We start from the raw sequence: 27863 nt of genomic DNA, 5'->3' as shown, positions 1-27863 counted from the left end.
AGACAGGGGAGGAAGGCTCCTGTCACGCAGAAGGCAGCAAAGAGGCTCCAAGCACCATTGCACCTGTGCTTCCACAGGGCTACTTCCTCCCAAATCCATCAGAGATTTCAGCATCAATGACAGTTCCAGTTTAGAGAGAGTACAGTGACTCAGGCACATCCTTATTTAGTCCTCATAACAACCTTGTGAATTACCCATTCTTATTATCGCCATTTTACAGATGGGCAAACTGAGGCACAGAGTAAAGTCAACAAGGCAGATATTGCCAAGGAACTTGACCGTGGCTACTCAGGGAGGAAATGGAAACTCGTGATCATTATTTCCAACTGCCCCCATTAGGCCTCACATGCCACTCAGATGGCCAGGGATTGGGGGCTCCCCATCATCCATCAGAGCGCATCTGCCTAGCGACCCCAGGCCTATAAAACCCTCCCCAATCTGGCCCAAAGTTATCTTTTTCCTTCGTTACTTCTCCCTGGGCCCCAGAGTGATCCCGCTGCCACAACCCAGCAAGGAGGAGGCCAGATCTGGGCTGTGATACAGAGAGGGAGAGTCCCTGCGAACTGGAGAGCCATCCTGGGGCGTCATAGCAGGAGACCTCAAAGCTGGGCCAAGCTGAGTGGGATCAACATCAAAGCCAGCGGGGGGTGGCACAGCAACAAGGAACAGAAGTGAGCAGGGGCAGGGCTAGTCCCATAGGAACCCTGGGCAGGGGCCTCTCTGCAGGTCTAAGACACCTCAACCTGGGGCTCAAGGCAGAGACCTCCAGCCGCAGCTGTGCCAAGACCTCCTCCTGTCCCTGGGCCCCCATGCTAGGGGCTGGGGGGACAGTGAAATGCAGGCTGAGAAGTTGTCTGTGAGTAAATGAGAGGTTAAGCTCCCAGCCCAGCTGCCGTGGCCTCTCCTCCCGGGAACTCCTTCAACCCACCGCTTCTTTCAGCAGCACGTTGGGACACTGTCACACCCACACCCTCTGGTATTGCTGCTTTCATCTTCCTATGCCAGTGTAGATCCCTCATAGCTTGGTCCGTCACACTCCTTGTGGCTCCTGGCATAGCACCATGCACATTGTAGGACTTCCAGAAATCCTTGAGACCCGCCTGACACACAGACACATCCTTTGTGTGGCCAGAGGTCCATGAAAGCATTCAGGAAGTCATTTTCTAAGAGGCAGGATGGTACACAGCATGGGAAGAGCACTGCCCAGGGAGCCCAAACCCAGAGCTCTAGCCTGGCTTTGCCACTGACTTCTTGAGCAACCCTAGACAGATCACATCACCTCAGTTTACCTACCTGTGGCCCTAAAGCAAAGCTAGCTCGTTCCTACAAAACTCGGACCTGCCAAGTCTAGGCACAGATTGTGCTTCTCCTTCCTTCACCTTGCCTCTTGAAAGAACTGAGTGTTGGGATTCTCTCACCACCTCCTCTAAGAAGTCTTCCCTGACTACCTGCTAAAGTAGCCCCCTCCCATCTCCCTGGAAGTCTCAACCATGTCACTGATGTTTCCATCTGACCTTTTCCTGTTTGGATTTTTTTTTTCCCCATTTGCTTCTCAGCTGCCAGCCCTGATAGGATGTAAGTTTCAGGATAGCAAGGAGTCGGCCTGAACTGGCCTCTGCTGCTCCTTGCTCGTCTCCAGAGCCCAGGGTTGTGCCTGCATGGGACAAAAGCCACCTTCTTAAGCACTCAGTACATGATAGTTATTCTAGTTATTCACTGTTTCCAATGAATAACTGTCATGTATTGAGTGCCTAAGAAAGTGGCTTTTGTTTGCCTATTGACTGTCTCCTGTGGTAAGTGCCTCAGCTCCATGGGAGCAGGGACCTTCTCTGTGTTGTGTCACTGTACCCACTGCCAACCATAGGGTCTGGCATATAGGTTCTATTCAAAGGTATATATTAAATAAACTTAGTCAATATATTAAGTTGAATAAAGGGCTTTCCTCTCCTCAAGAACACTTTCAATTATTTGGCCCATCCCTCTAGTTCTACATTTTGAAAGTTGTTCATCTATCAAGCCAAGGCACTTATAATGTATTAATTGCTTTCCTATTTTAAAAACTTAATTCTAACTTGGCCAGGCATGGTGGCTCATGCCTGTAATCCCAGCACTTTGGGAGTCCAAGGCAAGCAGATCACCTGAGGTCAGGAGTTCGAAACCAGCCTGGCCAATATGGCAAAACACTGTCTCTACTAAAAATACAAACATTAGCCCGGCATGGTAACAGTTGCCTGTAATCCCAACTACTCAGGAGGCTGAGGCAGAAGAATCACTTGAATCCAGGAGGTGGAGTTTGCAGTGAGCCAAGATCGTGCCATTGCACTCCAGCCTGTACAACAAGAATGAAACTCCATCTTAAAAAATAAAAGAAACTTATTTCTAACTGCAGTCCTATCTTTCAGGCAGCTTCTGACCACCACAAGATATTTAGCATCACCGTTTCCAGCTGATGTCATTCCAGATTCCTGCAAAGGAAGGTGACATGTCAGCCCAAGTGATCTTGCTGGGAGTAACTATACAATCTCCATTAGATATTAAGAGATTGCAAAAATGCTCAGGGATCCACAGAACAATCTCAGCCAACCCTGGAGCCCCAGGATCCCTGGACTGGCTCATCCCCATTCCCGCCAGCAGTGCTCTACCTCCAGAGCCTGAGACAGTGCCTGTGACAGAGCGGGTACTCAAGTAACACTAATATTTGTTGAATGAATGAACAAATGAACAATGAGCACTTTTCTGTGTCATTAGACATTCTTCTTCAATAACCATGGTTATCCCTCATGCCTGAGGAACTGCCAAGCCTTCAGCCCCATCCTTTCTCACTGCTGCAGAACCCACAGGCGAGGCTCAGCACCAAGTCAAAGTAGGGAAGGAGAATAGGACAGCTTTTGGGTACTGTCCAGTTGGTGTCTGGCCCCCAAAACATGGAGGACCAGAAAGCTGGTGGGGTGTAGAAGCTGCTCTGAGACCGTGTGAAGCAAGTTCGGATGCATGAGCTACAGCATCACTGATGCCACGAAATTCTGGCCGTGCCCTTGGGATGATCACATTGCTGTTCCATGTCTCTCTTCTAGTCGTTGGTGCTAGCAGTCTGACTTCCTTGGCTTGCAGCAGCTTCACTTCAATCTCTGCTTCCACTTACACATGGCATTCTCCCCTCTGTGTCACGTCTTCCACATTTCCCTCTTCTTAGCAGAACTCCAATCATTAGATTAAGAGCTACCCTAATCCAGTATGACTTCATCTTAACTTGATTACATCTCCAAAGACCCTATTTCCAAATAAGGTCGCTCTCACAGGATCCAGTAGACATGAATTTAGGGGTGATACTTTTCAATTCAGTGTCTCCAGCCCCAGAGAGAGGATTAACCATGTTGGCACTTCAGCCTAAGGGGGAATCAGAATGGAGGTAGTGGTGAGGCTCTTCTCTACCAAGCGTGCTGTGAGCTTTGGCCTGGAATTCTAGAACTCAAGACCCTTGGAATAGAAAGGACAAGTTCCAGTCTATGGGAGACATCCTTCAGGCAGTCCAATCTGGCTTACCTAGGTGGTGATAAGATTTGGGCCATTATCATGGATTCTGAAGTTTTTTGCTTGAAGGATATTCAGAAGTTGCACCCACCATCTTCTCATCCTATAGTTGAAAACGCTGAAGTCCAGGGAAATAACAGTATTTTCCTTAAGTTGCACATTTGGTGAGTGGCTGAGTCAAGTCAAGAGCCCAGCCTCTTCACTCTGTCCAGTGCCCTTCACATGTGGTCACTTAAATATTAATTCTAACAATAGTAGTGGCACTTATGGAATCAGGCACCTATGGAATCAGGCACCTATGGGATCAGGCACCTATGGAATCAGGCACCTATGGGATCAGTTTTCAGGGATCAGGGAGACTTAAATTCTTCCAAAATCCTCATGGGCCTCTCATCAAAGACACTTCAACTTTAATAATAATGTTATTATTTGATTACAGATGTGTTTTCAACCCTATGAAAGTGTGAATAAAGGCATGTTTAGAAAACTTTGCAAATGTCTTTTTCATTGTAACATATGACCTAAGCTAATGCAGTAGGCTTCATTTGCAAATGTAGCTTCAGGACATGACGCCTAGTTACCCACTTCCTTTCCAGCCAGCCTGCCCCCCAAACTCCTCCAGCATGGAATTCTAGAGTCTAAAAGAATAATGGCAATGCCACTGCTACCTCCTGAGTGCCTGGAATATGCCAGGCTCCATGCTAAGTGCTGTAGATGAATTATCTCATTTTTCCTTCCAACAGCCCTTTGAGGGAGGAACTATCTGTCTAGCAGATGGGGAAACTGAGGCTGAGTTTGGCCCACAGGCATGTTTTTCTTTTCTATCTGAATGTCTGTAGGTAGAGCAACCACTCTCTAGTTGTCAAAGGCTCCATCATCCCGTTTTTGTAACCACTCACCTAAAAGAAAAGTTTTCTTTTAAACAGCTTTATTAAGATATAATTCACATCCCATACAAGTCATTCAAAGTGTATATAATGGAATGGTTTTGAGTATATTCACAGATATGTGCCACCATCACCACAGTCCATTTTTGAACATTTCCGTCATCTCAAAAAGAAATCCCATACCCTTTAGCTGTTACTTCCCCGTCCTCCCATCCCCTACCAGCCCTAAGAAATCATGATTCTGCTTTTTGTCTCTGTAGATTTGCCTATTCTAGATATTTCATATAAATGAAATCATACAATAGATGGCCTTTTGTGTCTGGCTTCTTTCATTCAACATAATGTCTTCCACATTCGTCTACATGGTACTGTGTATCAGCACTTCGTTTATTTTTATGGGTGAATAATATTCCATTGCATCGATAGACCACATTTTCTTTATCCATTCATCAGCCAATGGACATTGGGGAGATAATATTTTCTTGGTACTTTGTGCCAGTCCCTATTCTAAGTGCTTTATCTCATTTAATCCTCACAACAACCTTGTGAGGTAGGTGCTATTGTTACTCCTGTTTTACAGAGAAGGAAATAGGAGATGTTATCTAACTTGTCCAAAGTCACACATCTAGTGAAGATCTGGTTGGCCACTAAGTGAAATTCCCAGAGGCACACAGTCCTCTTTTGAGTTGTGTCTTCAGGGTAATGCATACCCACCTCAGCCTGCTTGTTTATCCATAAGTGGAATCAGAAATGGCACAGGGAGGGACGAGGCATGGTGGCTCCCACCTGTAATCCCAGCACTTTGGGAGGTTGAGGCAGGTGGATGATCCAAGGTCAGGAGTTCGAGACCAGCCTGGCCCACATGGCAAAAACATTTCTCTGGTAAAAATACAAAAAAAAAAAAAAAAAAAAAAAGCCAGTTGTGGTGATGGGTGCCTGTAATCCTCAGCTACTCAGGAGGCTGAGGCAGGAGGATCACTTGAACCCGGGAGGCGGAGCTTGCAGTGAGCCGAGATCGCGCCACTGAACTCCAGCCTGGGCGACAGAGTGAGACTACGTCTCAAAAAAAAAAAAGAAAAGAAAAAGGTACACAGAGGATCTTCTCTTTTCATTACCTGCCCCCCAACTTCGCTCCTTCTCTGAACTGTCACTCAGTCAGGAACATTCTGGAAAACCACTTCTGTAATACAAGCATCTTCTTTCAACAAATGATGTTGGTCAACAAACTCCCTCAAGGGGCAGTATTTGGGCCCGCAAAATCCTCAGTATTTCGGACCTCACTAGTTCAATATTTGTGATCTTTTCAAGAAGTTAGGCTGGGCTAGAGTTTGATTCAGTTAGCAAAATTTTCGTCTTAGATAATGGAAATTCGTAGTATACACAGGATTGTAGAAGGCAGGTTTAAACAAAGTGTTTTCAAGCCTCCTCAAAAATAGCAGAAGTACCAGGATCAACCCAAGAGCTGAGAGGCAAGTTGCACACAATTCTTGTCTATTCTTTAAGCAGGTCCCCTAAAGACCCCACAGGCAACTCTGCCAATGGGATAGTGAAAACGCTCTTCATACTGAATGTGCCATGACTGCCTCCCTTCCAAATATGTTGGATTTCAGACTCACCCTCTGATTCTCTGAACCTGAGTCCTGGTACTCAGTCTTATTCTTCTATGGAAAAGCTTGTCTCCACCAATCAGATATTCAACAGAACTAGGTAGTGAGCCACAAAATCCCCCTTGAGCCATGTCGGGCTGAGAAACATTGAAGATTAGGTCCTAGCAAGGGAGCAGCAGGAAAGAGCTCTGGAGGGAACTTCTGAACTTGAAGCCTCCTTCTTCCTTTCACAAAATCCTGTTATTCTTTCCACAGAGAAATTCCGCCCAGCTGAAAAGTCTGAGGGCCGGGGTGACAGCCCCGCAGCCGAGACAAGCCCTCAATACCTTAAACCTATTGAGTCCTGGTTGCCTTTGATCTAGGCATTTCCTGTGGTCCAGCCAGTGAGAGAATGAGGAGCGTCTACTGATGCCAGTATTTCCAAAATGAAAACTTCTACTTCTTTCTAGAATCTTAGACCCTGGATTGTAACAGATCATGGGCTCAGGCTGCCCCACTCCATCCTGGTTTGGGGTTAATTATTTTAAAGTCACAAAGATTTCAATCTTCTGCAGCCTTCAAAAGGATGCCTTTTATCCTGTCTGCAGAGCAGCTTCAGTGACGTTCTATTGCAGGGAGGGGGTGACAGCAGAGACCCAGCAAAATACAGAGGCTTCTGACCCACTGCACCCTGGCTTGGACCGGCCCCACTGGTGTGGATGCTGAAAATACAGGGCAGAGAAAGTCAGAGATCTGAGGCTGAGAACTGACCTTCTCTGACTGCTTTTGTAGCTGACTTCTTTCTGGGCCCCTGTTTCTCCCTCCACAAAATGAAACATTCAACTGAAAGGGACTGCAAACAGCTTTCAACTATTTTTGCTAATTCTGATCTATTGGTAGAGGCTGACTGGAGTTCTATATTGAGGATTTTGAGGCTTAGTAGAAGACAGAGCTGGGATCAATTAGCAATGTCTGCTGTGAGCAAGGGAAAGAGAGCAGTGACACATTTACTTACCATATATTTGCCACTCCTGACATTGACATCCAAAATCTTCTTTGGGTCAGATCTTGTGTGCTTTTATGATTCCTTTCACCTGTACTGTTTTCTTTGCCCTTTGCAAGGACCTCTCTAAGGGGCTGTTACCACCTCCCCCAACCAGGAATTGACAGTGGTCTAGAGATGATTGCTTATAGGGTTGGGTCACGTAAGTTAGAGGCAACAAAGGCCAGAGGAGGCCAGAGCTCTCCTTGAGACTAGAGATAAGCCTAAAGGAGAGTGTTTCTCTAATCAACACTGAACTGAAACCTATAGGGATAAAGCACAGCCAATGCGGATAACCCCTTCCAAGATTACCCACCACTAGATAAATGTAAGGTGTGGCCTCCATCTGTCTGCTGTAGGCATGGAGGACTGAGAAAGCAAAATTCCACTGGAAAAAGTGAAAAGAATTTTGAGCTGAGGCCTGCCGGGAATGGGGCCATCTCCCAGTCTATAAAGTGGTGATGGCGACAGTACCTCCTGCAAGGGTCATTGTGATGATGTAATGAGATAATGCATTCAAAATGCTCAACACAGTGCCTGGCACCCAGTAATCAATGCCTAAGCAAAGCGATCCAGTAGTTCACGGTATTATCCTCTGGGCTCACTCTTTGATGGCATTGGGCCTGAGGATATTAAATCTCTTCTGTAATTGGCCCTCCCATTGGCAGGGCGGGAGCTTGCTATCTCACCACTGAGGCCCTGCGTTCGCCAGTTCCAATAACACGATTAGTCATTTTTCATTCCTGAGATGTCTACCCATGGGTGGGTGCATGTGTGCATGTGTGAGTGTATATGTGCCTTTCAGAGAAGGGGAAAATCCATATTCTCTCTCTTCTGACCGAATTAATCAAATAAATCTTCTATAAGGAGCTGCTAAATGAATCACAGATGGCTCTGCCCTTTTACAGGTTGCAGAAAGCACCCGTTACAGTTCTTTTAATTTATCAGAGGAAAAAAGATGCCCTCGTGTGCCCCTTCCCTCTTGCAATAATAATCAGAACCAGTCTATTTTCCAAGGGTCCGAGACTCATTTTCAAAAAATGTGTATCAATAGATGTAACAGCGGGAAGATTATTTTGCCAAGTTCCAGCCTCCAGCATGGGGAAGGTGCCCTGGCTGGGGAGAGCGTTTATAAAACCACATTTAATAAAAGAGAGTGTTATATTAAGTATGTTTGCTAGTGTATTTAAGCATATGGTTTCCATATCAGGCATAAAGATGCCAAACACATGCTTTACCTTCTTCCTAACCTTTCCTAGAGACGTCCTTTCTAGGGGGTGGTGGGATGGGAGGAATTTTTGTGGATGCGAGTGTGTTGTTTTGTTTTGTTTTTTTACAATTCTGGCTCACATGGAAAAGCACTGAGGAATGTTCAGAAAACATGTGAAGACTCTGCCTTTTCTACTTATGTAATTAGCCCAAGAAACTCGCCTTGCTGACTTTATTTAAGTGTCCCAACATCCTCCTTGAGCTCCCTTGCCAAGGCGCTAGGGTCTGGCTGATTTTAAAGTGTGAATCAATTTCAGCTGTAAAGAACTTGAGCTCCTGGATTTTAGACGTGAACCCTTTGGTAAAAACAAGAGCTCCAAGAATGGCTGCCCAGCTTTGTGTCCGCATGAGTCCCGGCTTGCAGCAACCCATCCAATGATTTTCTGCCCACAGATCCCCTTTTTGTACCTGGGCTGAGCATTAGGGATTTTATCCTGTTTCCTGTAGGTCAGAGGCAACCGTCTATGGCCCTGGAGTCACGGGGTCCCTGGAAAGGCAGCTTGAATGGGTCTCCATGGCCCCCCACCATAAAACAATCCCCAAATTCTGAGATCATCCCGGAAGCCAAAATGCCAAACTAGGAAGGGGGTTGAGGAGGGGCCTCTGCAGGGAAGCTGCCCAGCCCACCCCCCACACCAGCAAGCAGATTTGCCTAGGCGAGTTATAAATCTACTGGTACCATTTCTTTTTCGTCACTTGCCTAATCCTGTGCCCTTCGTTTCATGTGCTGTAATTATTAACATCTGCTTTCTGAGCCTGGACCGCATGGAGTTTGCAAAGGCAGTTTTCAGTCCAGAACAATGGTGACAGCTGTTTCATTTAGCCTCAGGCCAGCACTTCCTGTTCAGTCTACATCTGCCCTCCTGTGTCCAATTTCTGTTTCAGGGTTTTGTGTTTTGTTTTCTATTTTTTTCCCCTTCATCTGACCTTGCTATATGTTTAAGAAGAATTTCTAACTTAGCACTGCAGCTAGGATTTCTAGCACATATGCTTATTACATTGGCGACAGCCAGAGAGACACAGGAGAAAGCCCAGATTGTCTCCAGCAACCAACACTGTGGAGGGCAGGGACAGAAGGGAGGGCTGGCTGGGGACCCGGGAACCAGGCTTGAAGGAAATTCTTGGGGCTTGGAGGTGGGGACTTGTGTGACCTCTCTAGAACTTAGACACAGGAAAGACGAGCCCAGCTCATCTGTGCCCAGGTCCGGGGGGCTTATTTGGCAAGGGGTCACCCAGACATCCCACGGAGGAAGCCCGTGTGTGTGGGTGGCCACCAACATGCAAGGGCCCCGCTTCTTTGGAAGTCAAGCAAGTTGCAGAGACCCAGATTCAATTTATCCCATGGAGTCACCAGCGTGCCATCAAAATCCCTTTTAATTTGCACAGGGAGATGCACAGAACGGGAAAAGGAAATGCTGTGGGTAGGAAAATAAAGGACTTCAGCTTTAAATAATCTGCCCAGACCCCTTCCGCATACCTGGCTGTGTGTGACCAAAGAGAAAGGAGACTGCAGCCCACTCCTGCGCCCCCATCCACCCTACCCATCCCAACTCCATCTGATCCAGGCTCGGGCTCCCCAGCTCGGCTGGCATACAGATGTCCAGTTATTAGCCGAGACCCCACCACAAGCGCCAGGTTAGAGACCTCAAGATTTGTGAAAGCTGCCTTCAGGCATTGCTGGATATTTCTTGCCGAATAGGGCAAAAACCAATCTCTGCACGGAAAACAACTTTCAGGAAGGTGTAAGTGTCCCGCGAATGTGCCGAGCAGAGCTTGGGAATCAGGGAGGGAGCCGTGAGTACTCAAATCAGGACATGCGGAGTCTGCATCTGTGCCTTCTGCTGGATCTGGGGGTGTCAGGATTGGCAGAGGCTCTGGAGATCCACTGCCCCACTTCTTTCGTTTTCTTAACAGGTGACGAAACTGAGCATCAGCGAGAGGAAGTGACTATTCGTCAACTGTGACTGGGTCTAGCTTGATTTTATCCAGAGAGAAACACAGAAAGGTCAATCTGTGTCAGTTCTAGGATCGTGAGGTGTTTTTAGCATCTCAATATGAAGTGTCTCCTTCAGTCCTAGGCCCTGTCCACCCTTCTAAGTGACTCACATTAAAATAACTCAAGACCTCACTCCCAGATGGAAAGAGTGAGGCAAGTCGGGGGGACCTCGGCGGCAGCCATCAGTGCTGAGGCCCACGCCAAACCCATGGCTCCCGGCCGCCGGAGGACTGCTGGACCCCCCAGCTCCCCGTCGTTCCGGGCCGCCGGAGGACTGCTGGACACCCCAGCTCCCCGTGGCTCCCGGCCGCCAGAGGACTGCTGGACCCCCCAGCTCCCAAGAGCAGAGTCAGTGCTGACCAGACACCACCCGAGGTTCTGGGTGGACAGAGGAGGGCCCATGTCCTCCAGAGGGTAGGCAGACAGAAAGGAGAGAGGCCGCTGCCAGGGATTGGGGTGCAGAGCCGAGAAAGCCAAAACCCGAGGGCACTCACCATTCCTGCACCTTGATTTGAGCCTGAAGTGGCCACGAGGCCTGACCCAGGCTGGCAGAGGCATCACAGGGCTGTTCCCTAAACTCCAGAAGCACAGCCGGGGCCTGCGCCCCTCCACCTGCTGGGAGCCTGCTCCAGCCCCTGGGCTCCTCCCAGCCTGATCATTCAGGCCCTTGGGCCTGCCCCCACCCCCTACCCCTGGCCGCCCCCTCCACTCTTCCTTCCTTTTCTCACTCACTCTTTTTCTTCTTAAAGTTAATTGCAACTTTTTTCTCAGGGCCTTGATCTGGATAAGCCACATCTCATTAGAAAAAGATTTAGCTGGAGCCAAAGCAGGCTAGAGAAGGAATCCCTAATCAACAGAGAAAAGATTTGGGTGTAATTGCTCTCTCCCGCCATTCTCGCCCCCTCCCTCCTCCAATCTTTTTCTGCTCATTAATCTGAAAAGAAAGTCGCAGTCTAATGTCTTGGTGTTCAAGTATCTACCTCTGCATCAAACCAATTGAAGCACTTTGGGCTTTTGAAGGGGGGTCTATATGGAGAGCATTGGCTGTTGGGGTGCATGGGGGTAAAATATTTTGGTTGTTGGGGACTGTGTATGATGCACGTTGGTTGAAGGAGTAAAGCTGTTTGGGTGTGCATGTGGGTGTGTGTGTGAAGTGCTTTGGGCGTTGGGGCATGTGAGTGTGTGTGTGGACCCTTTGGTTGGGGTGCATATGTGTGTAAAGCTCTGTGCGTGTGTATATTAAGTGCTTTGCTTATTGGGCAGATGCGTGAAGCGCTTCTGATCTCTGGGTTGCATGTGTGAAGTACTTTGGTCGTTGGGTGCATGTGTGTAAAGGCTGTTGTGGTGTGTGGAGTGCTTGGTTGTCGGGGTGGGCGTTGTGTGTCTGTGGGTGTAAAGAGCTTTTGGGGTTGGATGCGGATAGGTGAAGTGGCTCATTTGTTAGTATGTGGGTATGAAGTGGTTTGGTTGGTGAGGGGTTCATGTGTAGTCCTTAGGTTGTGTAAGTGTGTGTGTGCATGCGTGCGTGCGTGTGTGAGAGGGAAGCTCTATGTTTGCTGGGTGCATACGTGTTACATGCGTGAGTAGCTGCTTTCCTCTTACCCCAGTTAAACCCCGACAGATGCTTAAATGCTGATACATGGAAAATGAATTTCAGAGCAAACCATCTTCCCAGGCAGGGACCCTGGATCCTCTAACACCCAGCAATTAAATGGTACAGCATTTTCAGGCTCTCTCTTCAGAACTGGGAAATTTTTTACAATGATCATTTATCATTGGTGGGGGTGGGAGGGATATTTGAATTAGTTTTTTTTTTAATTGAAAAAATTAATTCATGTTCACAACGAAAAAAAAAAGCAGGAATACATACTCCTGGTAAAATGGGAATATTACAAGGGGCTAGAGAATGAAAAGTCAAGCTATCTCACACTGCTGTCTCCGGCTCCCCTCCCCAGTCACTCATTACCAGTAACTTTTGTGCCATCCCAAACACAGGCCACGTGTCTGTGTTCCATGTTGGCCTATATTATACACTTTGCTTTTTTCACTTCAGAGTACATCTCAGAGATTGTTCTCTGTCAGCATAGATTTTATTAATATTGTATTTTTTAACTATAAAATTAATTGATTGGGGAAAATAAGATGCCTCTATTCTGGACAAGCCAAAGTACTAGGAACCATGTCTCTCCCTGTAAAATATAATCATGGTACACTGGTCTGATGCTGAGTCTCCTGTTTATTGCCTCATTTATTCCTCAGAAAACCCCAAGAAGGAGTTACCACCCCACTCATAGAGGAAGACACCAATGCAGAGAGAGGTTGGATCACTCACCAAAGCCACACAGGACGTGGCAGAGCTGGAATGTGAACCCAGGTAGGCTGAATGCAGAGCTCTGGCCCTCAACCTCTGCCTTCCAGAAAAAATAAAAAGGAAGGAACTGTCTGGGAGCTGGAGTGAGGGGAGAGTTAGAGGGGTCTCTACCACCCCTAGACCCGCTGGAGAGCCTAGAGCCCTGTGTCTGAGCTACCCCACCTGCATTTGTCACTCTCCACAAGCCACAGTGACCATTGCTGTCAGGAGAACCCAAGCAGACGCTGGCTCCCATCTCCCAGTCCAGGCCCCTGAGGGTGAAGCGTGGCTTGAGCCTTTTCATGTTTCTCTGAGCACGGCCCATGTACAATTGCACCCCTTCTACCTGCTTATTATCAAATATAAGTCGCGGTCACGGAGGTGGGGCACTCCTGTAATGAGGGTGTTTCCGTTGAGGCCACAGAGTTGAGCTGGGCGCGGCGAGGTGGGGCGCGAAGCTGGCAAGCAAAGACAACATTCCACAGACCAGATCCCTGAGCCCCAGGGTGCCACAATACCAAGCCCATCCCGAGGGAGGATGTGATCTCTCCACCTCCCGCATCACCCCACCATCCTCTGCATTCCTCTCTCTTACTGTGTCTTAGTCTGCTGTGCAGTTTTTAAGAACACTTCCACCACATCAAGGACAAAATGGACATGAACATTTGCAGAGAATGGGAAAGACCTGTTTGTGGTGTTGGAGGAAACCTATCCCGGAAGGGAAGGTTTTCAAAGACAGCCCAGAGGCCTGCTGACGACAGGGGAGTACTGGGGACTTGTTAGGCCAGGAAGAAGACCATCTCTGTTCTGTTAGGGTCCCAAATGATGACCATCTACAGACAAGGTGTAGATACAAAGATCCTCCTAAAGCGCAGAGCCACTTGCTCAAAATGCTGTGGAGGGGGAAAACAGTCCTGTCCCACACAGCAGCCCCTTGCCACGTGACCAGTCCAAATTGAGATGTGCTGTAAGTGCAAAACACACACCCCATCTTGAAGACTTCATGTGAAAATGAAACGAAGTATCGCATTAACAATTGGATATTGACTAGACGTTGAAATGATGGTATTTGGAAGCTACTGCATTCAATGAAACAATTTATGAACATTAATCATGGTGTGTGCTTTGGTTCCCCCTTTACTTTTTTTTTTTTTTTTTTTTTTTTTGATGTGGCTATTAGAAAATTTAAAATTACATATGTGGCTATCATTACATTTGTACGGGACAGCACTAGCTTAGAATCTAGCCTTTCATGAATATATATTGCTACCCCCATTTTACCAATGAACAAACCAGCTCAGAGTTGAGTGGCTTGACCAAAGTCACCAGCTAATAGCCACAGAAGCCAGAATTCACATTATGAGAGGCCAGTGATTCCAGCTGGACAGTCTACTAGTTGATAAAACTCCTAAAATAAGAGAGGTGGTGTTATTTTCACAAGCTCTTATGCAAAAGTGTTCAGTGCCAGCAAGGACTGAAGCAAATGTGGAATCTGAGGAAAGCAAACTAAAAGCTTGCGATTGGCCGGGCACGGTGACTCACACCTGTAATCCCAGCACTTTGGGAGGTCGAGGTGAGAAGATCACTTGAGCTCAGGAGTTCGAGGTCAGCCTGGGCAACATAGCAATACAACATGATGACGCATGTGCCGGTAGTTCCAGCTACTGGGAATGGGGAGTGCTGAGGAGGGAGGATTGCTTGAGTCCAAGAGTTCGAGGCTGCAGTGAACTATGGTCGCATCACTGCACTCCAGCCTGGGCAACAGGGCAAGACCCTGTCTCTAAATAAACAAGCAAACAAATAAATAATAAAGGCCTGTGCTTGACCTCCTGACATTGGTTGGGAATGTTAAAGGCACTGGGTTGCTCTTCCTGCACAGGGACTGGGCAGGCTTCTGTGTAAACTTAGCCAGTCCCTTCCCCTCTTTGGGCCTCAGCTTACCCATCTGTCAACACTGAGTGGTGGACTAGATGTTCTCTGAGGTCTATCAGGACACCTTGGTACATCTCAGCGGATTCCTCCCCTGCAGGGGTGAGGGTGAAATCCGAAGCACCGAACTGGGTCCGTGGGCTAGTGACAACCTCTCTCGTGTCATCTGTGAGTTGGGGATGAGAAGAGGGTGAACTTCAGAGGTTGGCACTGACAATGAATAAGATAGTGCAGGTAAACATCTCCAGCACATGCCTGGTACACAGGCAGCGCTCAATGGATGCTAGCTCTTGTAGTCACTGTGATAGTTACTAGGTTGATCAGCTGACATGGATTTTTTCTGGGCTTGTAGACTCAGATTATCATGCAGTTTCTGCCTGGGAGCCTCCCACTAAACGGATACACTCAAATGCTGAATTTGCTGGAAGGCAGGTTCACCTTGCACTTGGCTTTCAAAGGGTTCCTTACTACTGCAACTCAATTCCATGACTGGATGGATAACAGAAGCACCTGGGAGGAGGGCAGCTTGGCAGAGGCCCACAGGGAGATTCAAGGTTTCATAACAAAGCATCTTCTGGTGTGTTAACAGTAAGATTAGGCCAGGTGTGGTGGCTCACGCCTGTAATCCCAGCACTTTGGGAGGCCAAGGCGGGTGGATCACCTGAGGTCAGGAGTTTGAGACCAGCCTGGCCAACCTGGTGAAACCCCCTCTCTACTAAAAATACAAAAAAATTAGCTGGGCATGGTGGCGGGCGCCTATAATTCCAACTACTCAGGAGGCAGTCAGGAGAATCCCTTGAACCCAGGAGGCAGAGGTTGCATGAGCCGAGATCACACCATTGCACTCCAGCCTGGGCAACAGGAGCAAAACTCCGTCTCAAAAAATAATAATAATAATAAGACTAGAAATGTCCACGGCACCGGCGGTGTGTTAGGGGCTCACCTTTTTCCCTGAGTAGTTGTCCAATGTCACTTTTCCATCTACAGGAGTGATGCCAATCCGTGGCCACAGGCTTTCTTCTGCCCCTTTTCCCCACCGTGGGAGGACTCTGACTTTCTTTCATCTCAACAGCTGTTTACATTTTTTTACCCCTGAATTGTGGGTAAACAGCCTCCTGTATTAGATAAAGGCTTTATCAACTCACTGGCTCATCCCCTCCACACAACCTCCAGTGCAAGTCTGTGTCGGGAGTAAGCCAAACTTGATGACTCTCCTGGCTCCTTATTTTGCACTTAATTGGAAGAACCTTGAGTTCAAAGTGTGGGCGCCCAGCCGTCTCTGGCGTGCGTCGGCTGCCACCTGCTGGGAAATCCTGGTATGGCGTGGTCTCTTCGGCCGACAGGCTCGCTCGCTGGGGGAAGAGGTTCATTCACTCAGCCAACAGGTTTTCTGGAGCAGGAAATATGTGTCAGCCAGAGTCCTAGGCACTTGGAATGATTCAGTGAACAAAACAGAGACCCGTATACCTGATTTTCTGGAGCTTATCATTTTTCAGAGGGTGACAGGCAATAGACAATATCACAAATACATGATACCATATGTTAGGAAGTGATCAATATGTGGGAAGATTTTTTTTTTTTTAAGTAGAACGTGTAAGGGGGGTTGAAGTGCTCAATGGGGGAAGGTGAGTTGTAAAGAGTTTTCAGGGTCAGCCTCATTGAGAAGGCTGAAGCTTTTTGAACAAAAGCTTGAAGGAAATGAGGGAAATTTCCGTGGAGGAAGAGTGAGGCTGTCTGGGGAGATGAGAGTGCAAAGGCCCTGGGGTAGGAATGTGCTCGTGTCATTCAGAGAATACCAAGGAAGCCTGTGGTGCTGGAGAGAGTGGGCCACAGAGGAAAGGTCACGGTAGCGATCAGAAAGAGGGGAGGCCAGAAGGTGCAGGGTCTCGTGGGCCACGTTTAAGGGCCATGACTGTATTAGTCAGCTTGGTCTGCGATAACAAAATACCAGCTATTGCTGTAACATTTAGTTCCTCCATAAGAGAAAACCTGGTGGGCGTGTTGGCTCACACCTGTAATCCCCTTTGGAAGGCCAAGGCAGGTGGATCACTTGAGCTCAGGAGTTCGATACCAGCCTGGCCAACATGGTGAAACCCTATCTCTATCAAAAAAAGAAAAAAAAAAAAAAAGAAATATGACAAAATAATATAACTTCCATTGACTTTTTTTTGACATATAATTTCATTTACTAGATACATGAACCAATCCTAAAATATGTGTGTTGCCCCTGTATTACAGATAGGTAAACTGAGGTTGAGTTATTGTATCACATGGGAAGCTGATAATTGAAACTAAGTCTGTCTAAATGTGATGTCTTAGCTCATTTTGTTAAGTCACCCCTACCTCCCTAAGGTATGTTTATTCCTCTCTGGATTTGATTTGCTAATATTTTGTTGAGGATTTTTGCATCTAAGTTCATGAGAGATGCTGGTCTGTGATTTTCTTTTCTTGTAAAATCTTTATCTGGCTTTGGAATCAAGGTTAAACCAGCTTCATAAAATGAATTGGGAAGTATTCCCTTCTCTTCTAGTTTCTGAATAACATGGTGTAAAATTCCTGGTTTTTTTTTTTTAAGAATTCTCCAGAAAAACCGTCTCTGAAGCTTTTTAAATTACAAAGTCCATTTCTTTCATAGTTTTTGAGCTATTCAGATTGTCTGTTTCATCTGGGTTGGGTTTTGATAGGTTGCGGTATTTACAGAATTGGTTCATTCCTTTTAAGTTGTTGAATTTATGAGCATAAAGTTGTTCAAAGCATCTGCTCATCATATTTTTAGCAACTACAGGATTTGTAGTGATATCCTCTGTCTCAACTCTGAGATTGTGGTAATATGTCTTCTCTCTTTTTATTTTTGTCAGTCTTTCTAGAGATGTATCAATTTTATTGGTTTTTTTTGAAGAACAATCTTTTTGTTTTATTGATTTTTCTCTATTATTTTCCTATTTTCAATTTATTTCTGCTCCTATTTTTATTTCCTTTCTTCTGCTTGCTTTGGGTGTAATTTTCTTCTTATTTTTCTAGTTTTATGAAGTGAGAACTTCGATTATTGATTTCAGATGTTTCCTCTTCTAATGTTAGCATCTAGTGTTATAAATTTTCCTCTCAGCACTGCTTTAGCTGCATCTCAGAGTTCTATGTGTTTTTAATTCCCTTTGAGACTCCTTCTTTGACCCATGAATTATTTAGAAGTATGCCATTTAACTTCCAAGTGTTTGAAGATTTTCCCATGGTCTTTCTGCCCTCTGAATTTTAGTAACTGTCTCTGATACTATTTCATTTCCATGAGAACAGGACATTATTTATTCTACCGCTACATCACTGATGATGGGAACAGAACAATAGTATGCTCTCAATAAATAAGGATGAATGAATGGTTGAAATAATTTAAAAATCAAAACACGGAAAACTGAAGCTTAAAAAAGAAGAGGAGGTCATCAGAAAGTTGATGGTGATTATAAGTGGGTGGAAAAATACGGTTACCTTTTATTTTCTTTTTATTTTATATTTTCCAAATTCTCTGCAATGAGCATGTCCTGCTTTTACCATCAGGAAAAGGAATTATAACAGTGGAAGTTGCCATTGCTGATCGTTTTCACCCTCTCCCTGGCAGGTCATATCAGAATGTGAGTTGCTAAAAAATACTGAAGATGACAGGACCTCAAAGGGCCCTTAACAAGGTCCCAGAGCTGAATGGACCCAGACCCCTCAGAAGACAGGGAAGGACCTTGCTAGTCACCCAACTTTTGTAGGCTTGTAAGATTACTGCGACAATAACTTTCTCAATGAGATCATGCACCTTTTCAATCACAGGATCATTTTCATGTTTCTCCTCTAGGCACACAAAAGTCCTTAGAGATCTCATGAATTAGTGTTTATCCCAGGATATCTGGCTTGGCATTGTAAATAAAACGTCCATCTGCCTAAGTCCAGCCATCAAAATTACTTTGACAATTTACTCTGAGAAGCAGTATTAGCATTTGTTTTCAGGGTTCATGATGGGCAAAAGATTACTTAAAAATAGGAGGGAACAGAGAAGAGAGATCGTAGTTTTTTGGTCTTGTTTGTTTTTTTTAAAAAATATTGCCATCTCTTACATCTTTAGTCTCAGTCTCTTCATGATTTTTCAAGGCAATTTCTTTGGGAAGCCAAGTGGCTGAGACAATTTGATGACAACTCAACCAACCTGCATCACTACCTAAACAGTTTTTAGGTATAGACAGTTTCTAAAGATGAGTGAACATGCTTCTCCACTTTTGAAAATACTCCTGAAAACTTGGTTTCAATTTTTTCAACAAAGTGATTGCCCAGATCTGAAAATGTTTTTTCACCCTTTTCTGCTTTTGAGGTGAGGTGATTTCCTGCAAGGTCCAGGGATTTTGGAGGGCTCAGGATAAGGCAATTTTATGAACTGATGCCTGGGGGTAGTGCAGAATGCCATGAATGGGGATGTCCCACAAAACGCAGGGAAGCGGATGTGGCAGCAGCTATGTCCTCTTTGGAGCTGAGCCACAGAGGGCATCAGGATCAGTGAGCGGATCTTTATCAGTCTGTCCGAATCTTAAAGAATAGCCAAGGACAAGAGAATCTGGAAAACAATAACATAATCGAATTGGGGGAGAACTTGATTCTCCCCCAATGAAGAATCCACATCCCAGGCACAATTCATGTCAAACAACATAGGCTATGCTGAAACCAGCCAGAAATGGGGTCTTGTAATATAAACTAGTCTGTGTCTTACAAATCATTTGATTTCTATAATTCCTGGACACTTGATTGGCTAATTTTTTTCTGTTGCTGAGTTGACTGATTTGAATTCCTATGTCAAAAGGCATAGATTTTTTTATTCATTTAATTTGTATTGACACCCACTGTTCCACTTAATTCAAAATTATTCATTCCTCCATGGACCCCTGGTAGAGACCAACCTCAGCCACTTTGGGAGACTGCTCACCAAATGTCTCTAGTTCCCTGCTTTCTGAGCGTGTGAGGCTTCTCCTTCCCTGACTGTGACAGTTAGGCATGGCCACAAGCCCACTTTGGCCCATGAAATGTGTACAGAAGGGACACATCGGGCCAGTGAGTAATTCACTCCATACTCTCTCTTCTGTTGTAATTGGGGATGTGTGTGTTGAGAAGACACCATCGGGGGTCCCAAACTAACTATGACACGCACACCACTCCATGTTGACCTGCAATGGACAGGTAATGTGAACAAAAGAAAATATTTATTGTATAATGCTGCTGAGATCAGGTGGTTGCTACCTGCAACGTCACCTGCCCTCTCCTCGCTGATGCGCAAGCACACACACACGCACTTGTCCATATGTTTTGTATATACGTTGTGCTGCTTGGGAAGGAGGTACTCTCTCTTTGCCACAACTCTCCCAACTGAGAATTCTCTTTTGTCCTGCCATGGGATTCCTGTGGCTAATTCACTGGATTTATTCATTTCTTGGTTGGTTTTCCATGTAAAAAGCCAAAGGAGACTTGGAACATATGTACCCCAGGGCGGTGGGTAAATCCAAGAGAGATGCAATCTCTGTCTCTAAGGGCTTACAAACTGGCTTGGCAGAAGACAGATCTAGGCAATATATAATAATGAAAACCACAGACGGGTGCTCCAGAGCAAAATGACAAGATGCTTGCATGGCAGCAGCTTTAAGAAGGAATGCATCAGGCGGGGTGCAGAGGGAATGTAAGAGCAGCTCTGGTCCCAGGTGACTCCTCTCAGCCTCTCCAGATCCACCCTTTGCCCCTCTCCACGCTGCTCTCTACCCCACGAGACTGACCTGTCTGTCCTATAGTAATAGACTGCTCCCGCTCTGGCTCTGGGCTGGGTCTGGTCAATGGGGTCTCTGATAGACTAGAAGGAAGTCGGTCAGTGAAGTTGGCATATTTATTCCCCTGTCTCTGTTCTCACAGGGTCATCTCAGGCTGGCTGCATGCCTCAGCTGAAGATCCCAGCTCCTGTCAATGCCACCTCTCCGCTTGACTGTCTCCTTCCAGACTCGGTAACTCTCTCCTGTCGGCACTTTAGGCCCAGGAGTGGTAAGAGCCCTGCACTGAGATCCCAGCTCCAGGATATCGCACCAGCCCTTTCAGTTTCCCTATACCCTGCCCACACCTTAGTCAAGGCAGGTGTGGGCAGGATACACATTTTTTTTTAAGGGACTCCTTAAAGCATCCTAATTTGAGTGTGCTTCTGTTTCCCGATAGTCCCTGACCACTAGATCTCGCTTTAGGGAGCCAGCAGTAAAAAGGAAATGAATGCTTTTTCTAATTATAGGGTCAGTTGGTAAAAGAGGCGGAAAGCTTTTAAAAATGATTCATTCTTCATTAAGAAATGAGTTATTAAATGCCTTTGCTTCGCCCCAGCCAAAGTGAAAGATTCTTCTCTAGAGTTTTAAAAAACGTTGGAGGCCAAGTATTGGCCTCTTTGCACCTGTGATGAGCAAATGGGCTGTCCTGGAGCCTTTGTTTCCCAAAGTCCTTCACCAATACTGAGGCACAGAGGCCAGCCAGGATGTCACTTCACCACCAAGGAGCTGCCTCAATCCCCCCTTATCTGGCAAAGTTGACACCAGAATTCCAACCACTGTTTTTAACTTGAGCCCGAGAGCAGAACCTAATTTCCAGATGCTCAAGGAAAATTGTAACCCTTCTTTGGAGTTTCCGTATTTAGCATAGAGCTGCTGGAGAAGGAGGCGCTGTCTCTTTGCCATAACTCTTCCAACTAGGGATTCTCTTTTTTCCTGCAGTGGGATTCCTGTGGCTAATTCACTGGATTTAGTCATTTCTTGGTTTTCCACGTGCAAAGTCAAAGGACACTTGGGTCTGGAGGTGCTCTAGGCCCTGTCCTCTGTTCCCAATTCCCAGGGACCCTCATGCCTTAGCTGTCTCCAACTCTGGAGAGGTGCAGCCAGGAAGAGGCTGGTACCTGGAACCCCAGCGTTTCCCAAAGCAGCTGGAAGACGCGAACACATGATTACAGCTGCTGGGACTGGATCCGGGGGGCGGTTCAGCTCAGGCATGCCAGGATATAAAGAGAGAGGAAGTGCAGACGGCAATTTGGAAGATTTAGGAGTTCTTGGGCTGTCATCGGGTTTTATGTGTTGTCATTGACATATGTTTGTCTTCTCTCCAGAGCAGGTATGAGCTGGGAAGAATGCAGGCAGGGCATGCCCGTGTGCCAGTTCTGCACAGCTGGAGAGATGAGGCAAGACGTGGAGGAGAAGCCGGGGATTGTCTGGAAGTCTAAGGGTGTTGTTTGCCCCTTGGGCTGCAGAAGATGCATGCCAGGACCTGGGGTGGCACCACCAGGAAGCAACAGAGAGGAGATAAAACTCACAGCAGACAGATTTGCCTTAACAACAACTGTCTTGAATTAAAACACGCTTTTCAAGAAAACAAATATCAGTTCAATCAGCAAATAGCAGAGAAGTTTCTCATCATAAAGGCAAAGAAGGGCCCAGTTGCTGACCAGTGTAAGAGCTTCAGAAGAGGAGAGGGGAGATGAGATGGCCAGAAGGAGCAAGAGCACCATACATCCCTGGACAACCTCATTCTAATGGGTCAGGAACTGGGACGTGCATTTTGGAGTGCAGGAGAAGTGGCAACTCACAAATGCTAGATTTTCTTCTAGAGATGACCAAGCTGTAGTTCTCAAAGCAGTGGCACTAGGACAGAAAACTCTCACACTTTGACATGCACACACAGCCCCTGGGGATCTCGTTAACATGTAGATTCTGATTCCGTAGGTCGGGCTGAAATTCTGCATTTCCAACAAGCTCCTAGATGAGGTCCATTTTGCTGGTCCATGAATCACAGTTAGGATAAGTAGCAAGGCATAGGAGGATACTGACTTTGCTCAGTGATGCTTGTGCTTCCCTCCAAACTAAAATAAAACAAAAGCAGATATCAATGGCCCAATTCAACAGCCTGAGAATTTTGGTGATAATGACCCAAGCCCTGGCCTGGTGACCAGGTGGCTGCTCAGGGAGCTCCATCTCCAAATTCCTTCCCTTCCTGCCTCCCCTCCAAGAGTGAGTAATGTGCCAGAGTTCATTGGGGTCTGCTGTCCCCAGGGAAAGGTGGCCCAGTCACCAAGTGCAAGTGTATAGAATGGCTCACCTAGAAACATGACTTGCCACTCACTATCATTCATTCATTTCTGCAACAAACGCTTCCTGAGCACATGCTGTCCACCAGGCCCTGAGTTCAGCTCTGGGGATACAGGATGGATGGCAGATTGTGCTCCCAGTCAGCCTGCTGGAGCACATATGAAAAGCAATACGGATGTTTTGATTTATTATCGTATTGATCATTATGATGGTAGCTTATACTTTTGGAAGGCCTGCCGTCCATTAGCCATTGTGCTAAGCACATGATATGGGTAATCTCATTAATCCTCACAACAACCTATGTGGCAGCTACTATTATTAAAGCCACTTCAAAGAGGAGGGAACTGAATCTCAGAGAGGGTAAGTAACTTGCACAAGGACACCAGCTAGTCTGAGGAGAGGAACTAGGAGGAATGGCCAGGCAGGCTGTCAGCCTCTGTCCCCACGTGCTCCGTCTGAGTGTCTGCTGGTGGGCACATTCCCTCCCTGGAGAGAGAGCTCCTGGGAGCTGATGGCAGCACTGAGTGAGTCTGGAATGTGATGGGAGTGCATTAGATGACGTTGGTGATCTGATGAGTACACAGGTGTCACATTGCAATGACTTCACGCATATATCTCCCCTGAATGGACAGAGATTCAGCAGAGGCCAGGCGCATGAGTTTCTGGCCCAGTGTCCCCCTCTTTCCCCTGCAGAAAGCCAGGGACACACTGCTTGGCTTTGCTACACCTTGCTAGGCAAAGGCAGTATATTCTCCCTCTCCTTGGCCTCCCTGGCTGTCCACATATCCACACCCACTCACACACACATGCACGTGATCATACACATTACCCAAGCCCACATGCCCACAGACATGCTCACACTCACACTCACATGCACGTGATCATACACATTACCCAAGCCCACATGCCCACAGACATGCTCATACTCACACTCACATGCACGTGATCATACACATTACCCAAGCCCACATGCCCACAGACATGCTCACACTCACACTCACATGCATACACTGCCATGCACAACACACATACATACATTCACACACACTCGCCCGCGCGCACACACACACACACACACTCTTCTGATGGCCAGTCTTTTGGGGGTATGTTGACACTGCAAAACAGGTGAAACAAAGTCTTTGCCAATCCCTGCTTTGGGCCTATTATGCTTGTTTTATAGTTTAACTCTCAAAAGACAACTTTATTTTCCAGAATCTTTCAGGTTCCCAGCCAGGTGCAGTGGCTCACACCTGTAATCCCAGTACTTTGGGAGGCCAAGGCGGGCAGATCACCTGAGGTCAGAAGTTTGAGACCAGCCTGGCTAACATGGCGAAACCCAGTCTCTACTAAAAATACAAAAATTAGCCAGGCGTGGTGGCACACACATGTAATCCCAGCTACTCAGGAGGCTGAGGCAGGAGAATCGCTTGAACCCGGGAGGTGGAGTTTGCAGTGAGCCAAGATCATGCCACTGCACTCCAGCCTGGGCAACAGAGGAAGACTCCATCTCAAAAAACAAAAACAAAATCATTGAGGTTCCCTAGGGGCCCCTCACTGTGTCCTGGATTCCATTCCACTTTTAGAGTCCCAAACAGCTTGTATGGCCACTTCCCTTGACACCCAAACCAGATAGGAGTCTTAAATGGCACAGAGTCTTGATGGTTCCTTTAAAAAGAAATCTACTCTCAATGGGAAGTTGGATAACTTCGCATCCGGATTTCATCCTTCTTGGGCTTTGGTGGCTGCTGTTTGTTTTTTTGTTCAGGAGAATCTCTCCTAGCCAACGTCGATTTCACTAACACAGTGGTTAACCTTTGCTGTCTACTCTTGCATCAATCTGCTGCCTACCTCATGCTGAGCCACGCTGCTTGCTGGCATTCCTTTTGGATTTTCAATTTACTACCCAACTACCAGTCCTAATAACATCAAATAAAAAGGCTTCTGCTGTGCTGCGCTTGTGTTCAAAAACTATGAATGCCATCAACCCAGAGTTGAGTCCAGCCTCAGAGAGACAGAATATAAATACCCAAGTGGCCCTGGGCCACTGAGTTCCTCAGACATTATGTGCTATGGGAGTTCCAGAAAGGGGGATTGCATGAGTTTGAGTGCAGAAGGCTTCCTGGAGGAGGCGAGATTTCTGATGGGCCTCTGTTATGAGCTAAATTGAGTCCATCCCAAAATTCAGATGTTCAAATCCTAACCTGTAGTACCTAAGAATGTGATCTTATTTGGAAGTAGATGCATAGCAGAGGTAATTCGTTCAGATTAGGTCATAGTGGAAGAGGGTGGACCCCAATCTGATATAACTTGTGTCCTTATAAAAAGCAGAAATTTGAAGACAGACACACAAGAAGATGAACACAGAGACCGGGCTGATGCAGCTACAAGCCAAGGAACGCCAAAGATTGCCAGCAAAGCACCAGAGCCAGGGAGAGACCTCAAACAAATTCTCCCTCCCAGCAAAAAGGAGGAAGGAAGGAACCTCCAAAAGAAGCAGGCCAGGCACGGTGACTCACACCTGTAATCCCAGCACTTTGGGAGGTTAATGCAGGTGAATCACCTGAGGTCCGGAGTTCGAGACCAGCCTGGCCAACATGGTGAAACCTCATCTCTACAGAAAAATACAAAAAGTAGCCAGGTGTAGTGGCGTGCACCTGTAGTCCCAGCTACTCAGGAGGCTGAGGCAAGAGAATCGCTTGAATCCAGGAGGCGGAGGTTGCAGTGAGCTAAGATCGCGCTGTTGCATGCCAGCCTAGGCGACAGAGCGAGACTTCATCCCACAAAACAAAAAAGAACCCTGCTGACACCTGGATTTCAGACTTCCAGCCTCCAGAACTGTGAGATATTACATTTCTGTCATTTAAACACCCAGTTTGTAGTACTTTGTTACAATAGCCCTAGTGAGCTAATACAGCCTTGAAGGACAGGTAGGAATTTGTGATGCACAGAGAAAGCAAACTGGCCACGGTTGTTGAAATTAATAGAATCGAAGTGCCCCTATCACTACCAACCCAGGCCATCACTTACAAAGCCGTTCAACGTGACGCAGCCGCATGAGAAGGTCGGAGGGCCAGGGCAGGAGATGGGCTCCAGGTGGGCCTGGGCTGCCTGCAGAGCCAGCTTGCCCTGCTGCCTAGTTGCCAAGGAGCACCTGTGGCTAGGAGGAGGCACCCAGGAAGAAAATTTGGCCACATCCCTGCCTGCCTCCCTGGCCGTGGGTGATGCTCTCTGCCAGCTGGCCCAGCTCCCCCACCACATACCTGGCTGGGAGTCAGTAGGAAAACAGTGTGTGTTTGTAGGGCTCTGCACTGAAGGGCATTAGATTCATGCAAAGGCTAATAAATTAGAGATAAGCGGGATTTGTCGATTTGCTGGAGGTTAGAGCTGCAGGATCAGCGTCAGCGCTGGGTCTTTTCCATGGCCCCAGGCTGGCTCAGGTGTGAGCTGAAGAGGGAAAACTGTCTGTTTAGGTTGCATTGGGTTCCCCTAAAAGATCTGTTGAAGTCCTAACCTCGGGTACCTCTGTGCTATTTGGAAACAGGCTCTTTGCAGATGTAATCAAGGAAAGATGAGGCAACACTGGACTTAGTCAGGCCCTAATCCAGTGACTGGTGTCCTCATAAGACAAGAGAAATCTGGACACAGACACACAAAGAGGAGAAAGCCATTCAAAGACACAGAGACACACGTACACAGGGAGAACACCATGGGACAATGCAGACACAGATCGGAGTGACACAGCTGCAAACCTAGGAGCGCCAAGATTGGCAGCAACCTCCTGGGGCTGGAAGAGGCAAGAAGGAGCCTCCCCTAGAGCCTTCGGAGGGGACATGCACAGCTGACGCCTTGATTCCAGACTTCTGACCTCCGGAAGCACGGGAGAACAGATTTCCCTTGTTTGAAGGCACCCAGTTTGTGGTCCTTCATCATGGCAGCCCTCAGGAATGGATACAGGCCCTTCCCTGCCTGCCTGGTGGAGCAGCCTCCATGGGGAGCCTTTGCCAGCAGGAAGAGGCCCCACATGGAGCTCGGACCCACCTCAGAGGAACTTCTCTCAGCACTTAGCCAGGGCCTGTCAGATCAAGGGTAGGTGGTCTAGGCTGATTGAAGGAATGGCATTGAGTCTTTAAAATGAAAGCGTGTTGCCTGGCTTGGTTAGTTTTGAACTCTGTAGTTCATCAAGGACTGCGTTACCCGAATATCCTCTGCAGAACACCAGTTCCATAAAGTGCTTCACACACACACCAATTCTATAACGTAGTATGTTTTGGAAAGGCTACATACTACTACAGCCCCTTTTACCGATTAGCAATGCCCGTGAGCGCACTAAAGCCTGAGAGATTCTGCAGTAAAGAAGCCTATTTCACTTTGTTTAACCAAGTATTTCTCAAATTTGTTTGATCATATGTGGCAGAAAATGCTAAGTGTCTAGCATTCTTCATTTCCCTCTTCTTCCTTTAACATGGAACCCCTGATGTTTTTAGCTTGGCACATCGCCACCCAGAATAAAAACTACCTTTCCCAGATTTCCTGCAGCTAGAGGCAGCCCTGGGATAAATTCTGGACAATGAAATACAGGCAAAAGTAAATCATATATGATTTCCATAAAGGGACCTTAAAGGGAAGTGTACCCTTCTTTTCCCCACACATTCCTCCTCCTGTCTGAAATGCAGATGCAATTGCTGGCATTTGAGCAGCCATCTTGGGCCATGCGGTAGCTTCTTATGGATGATGTAGGACTAATTCAGGGGTCTAGATTTACCTCCAAACTTTGTTTATCTACAAAAAATAAAACTCTATCTTCTTTAAGCTACATGATCGGGCATTTTCTGTCCCATACAGCCAAACATAATGTTGCCTGATGCACCCTGAAGCCCTCTTGTCCACATCACCTAATTCTGCAGGATATTATTGCAGAAATCTTGACCATTTAGAATATGGAAAAGGCACACGAAACCTGGAGCATTTTCAACTCAGTCCTGATTTTCCCTGCCTCCACCTCAGCGTGGGTGAACTAAAACTGTTTCTGCAAGATGTTGTTGCAGAAATACTGATCATCTAGAACATATGGTGAGCAAAGCCTGTGGCCAGGGCAGGAACTGATCCCAGGGTCTCATCCTCCACTGGAGTCATGGAGTGGTTGCATCCAGCTG

At 46.8% G+C, this 27863-nt stretch overlaps 1 long non-coding RNA gene across 2 annotated transcripts in view; it reads left to right on the top strand.

Annotated features, from left to right (window-relative positions):
* The window catches only part of LOC107130899 (uncharacterized), a 56743-nt gene extending 29220 nt beyond the window's left edge, over positions 1 to 27523 (top strand). The window contains exons 2-5 of one of the 2 annotated variants that reach the window (XR_012418219.1): positions 12571 to 12685; positions 20513 to 20601; positions 21735 to 22161; positions 25039 to 27523. This is a non-coding gene — a long non-coding RNA (uncharacterized lncRNA). Of the gene's footprint in view, positions 1 to 12570; positions 12686 to 20512; positions 20602 to 21734; positions 22525 to 25038 lie in introns of those variants that run through there. The other variant, XR_001493631.4, reaches the window with a different exon arrangement.
* The last annotated feature ends 340 nt before the right edge of the window (positions 27524 to 27863 follow it).

The sequence above is a fragment of the Macaca fascicularis genome, chromosome 9 (genome assembly GCF_037993035.2).
Source record: "Macaca fascicularis isolate 582-1 chromosome 9, T2T-MFA8v1.1".
NCBI classification, from domain to species: domain Eukaryota; kingdom Metazoa; phylum Chordata; class Mammalia; order Primates; family Cercopithecidae; genus Macaca; species Macaca fascicularis.
This window is presented reverse-complemented; position numbering and strand designations above follow the sequence as displayed.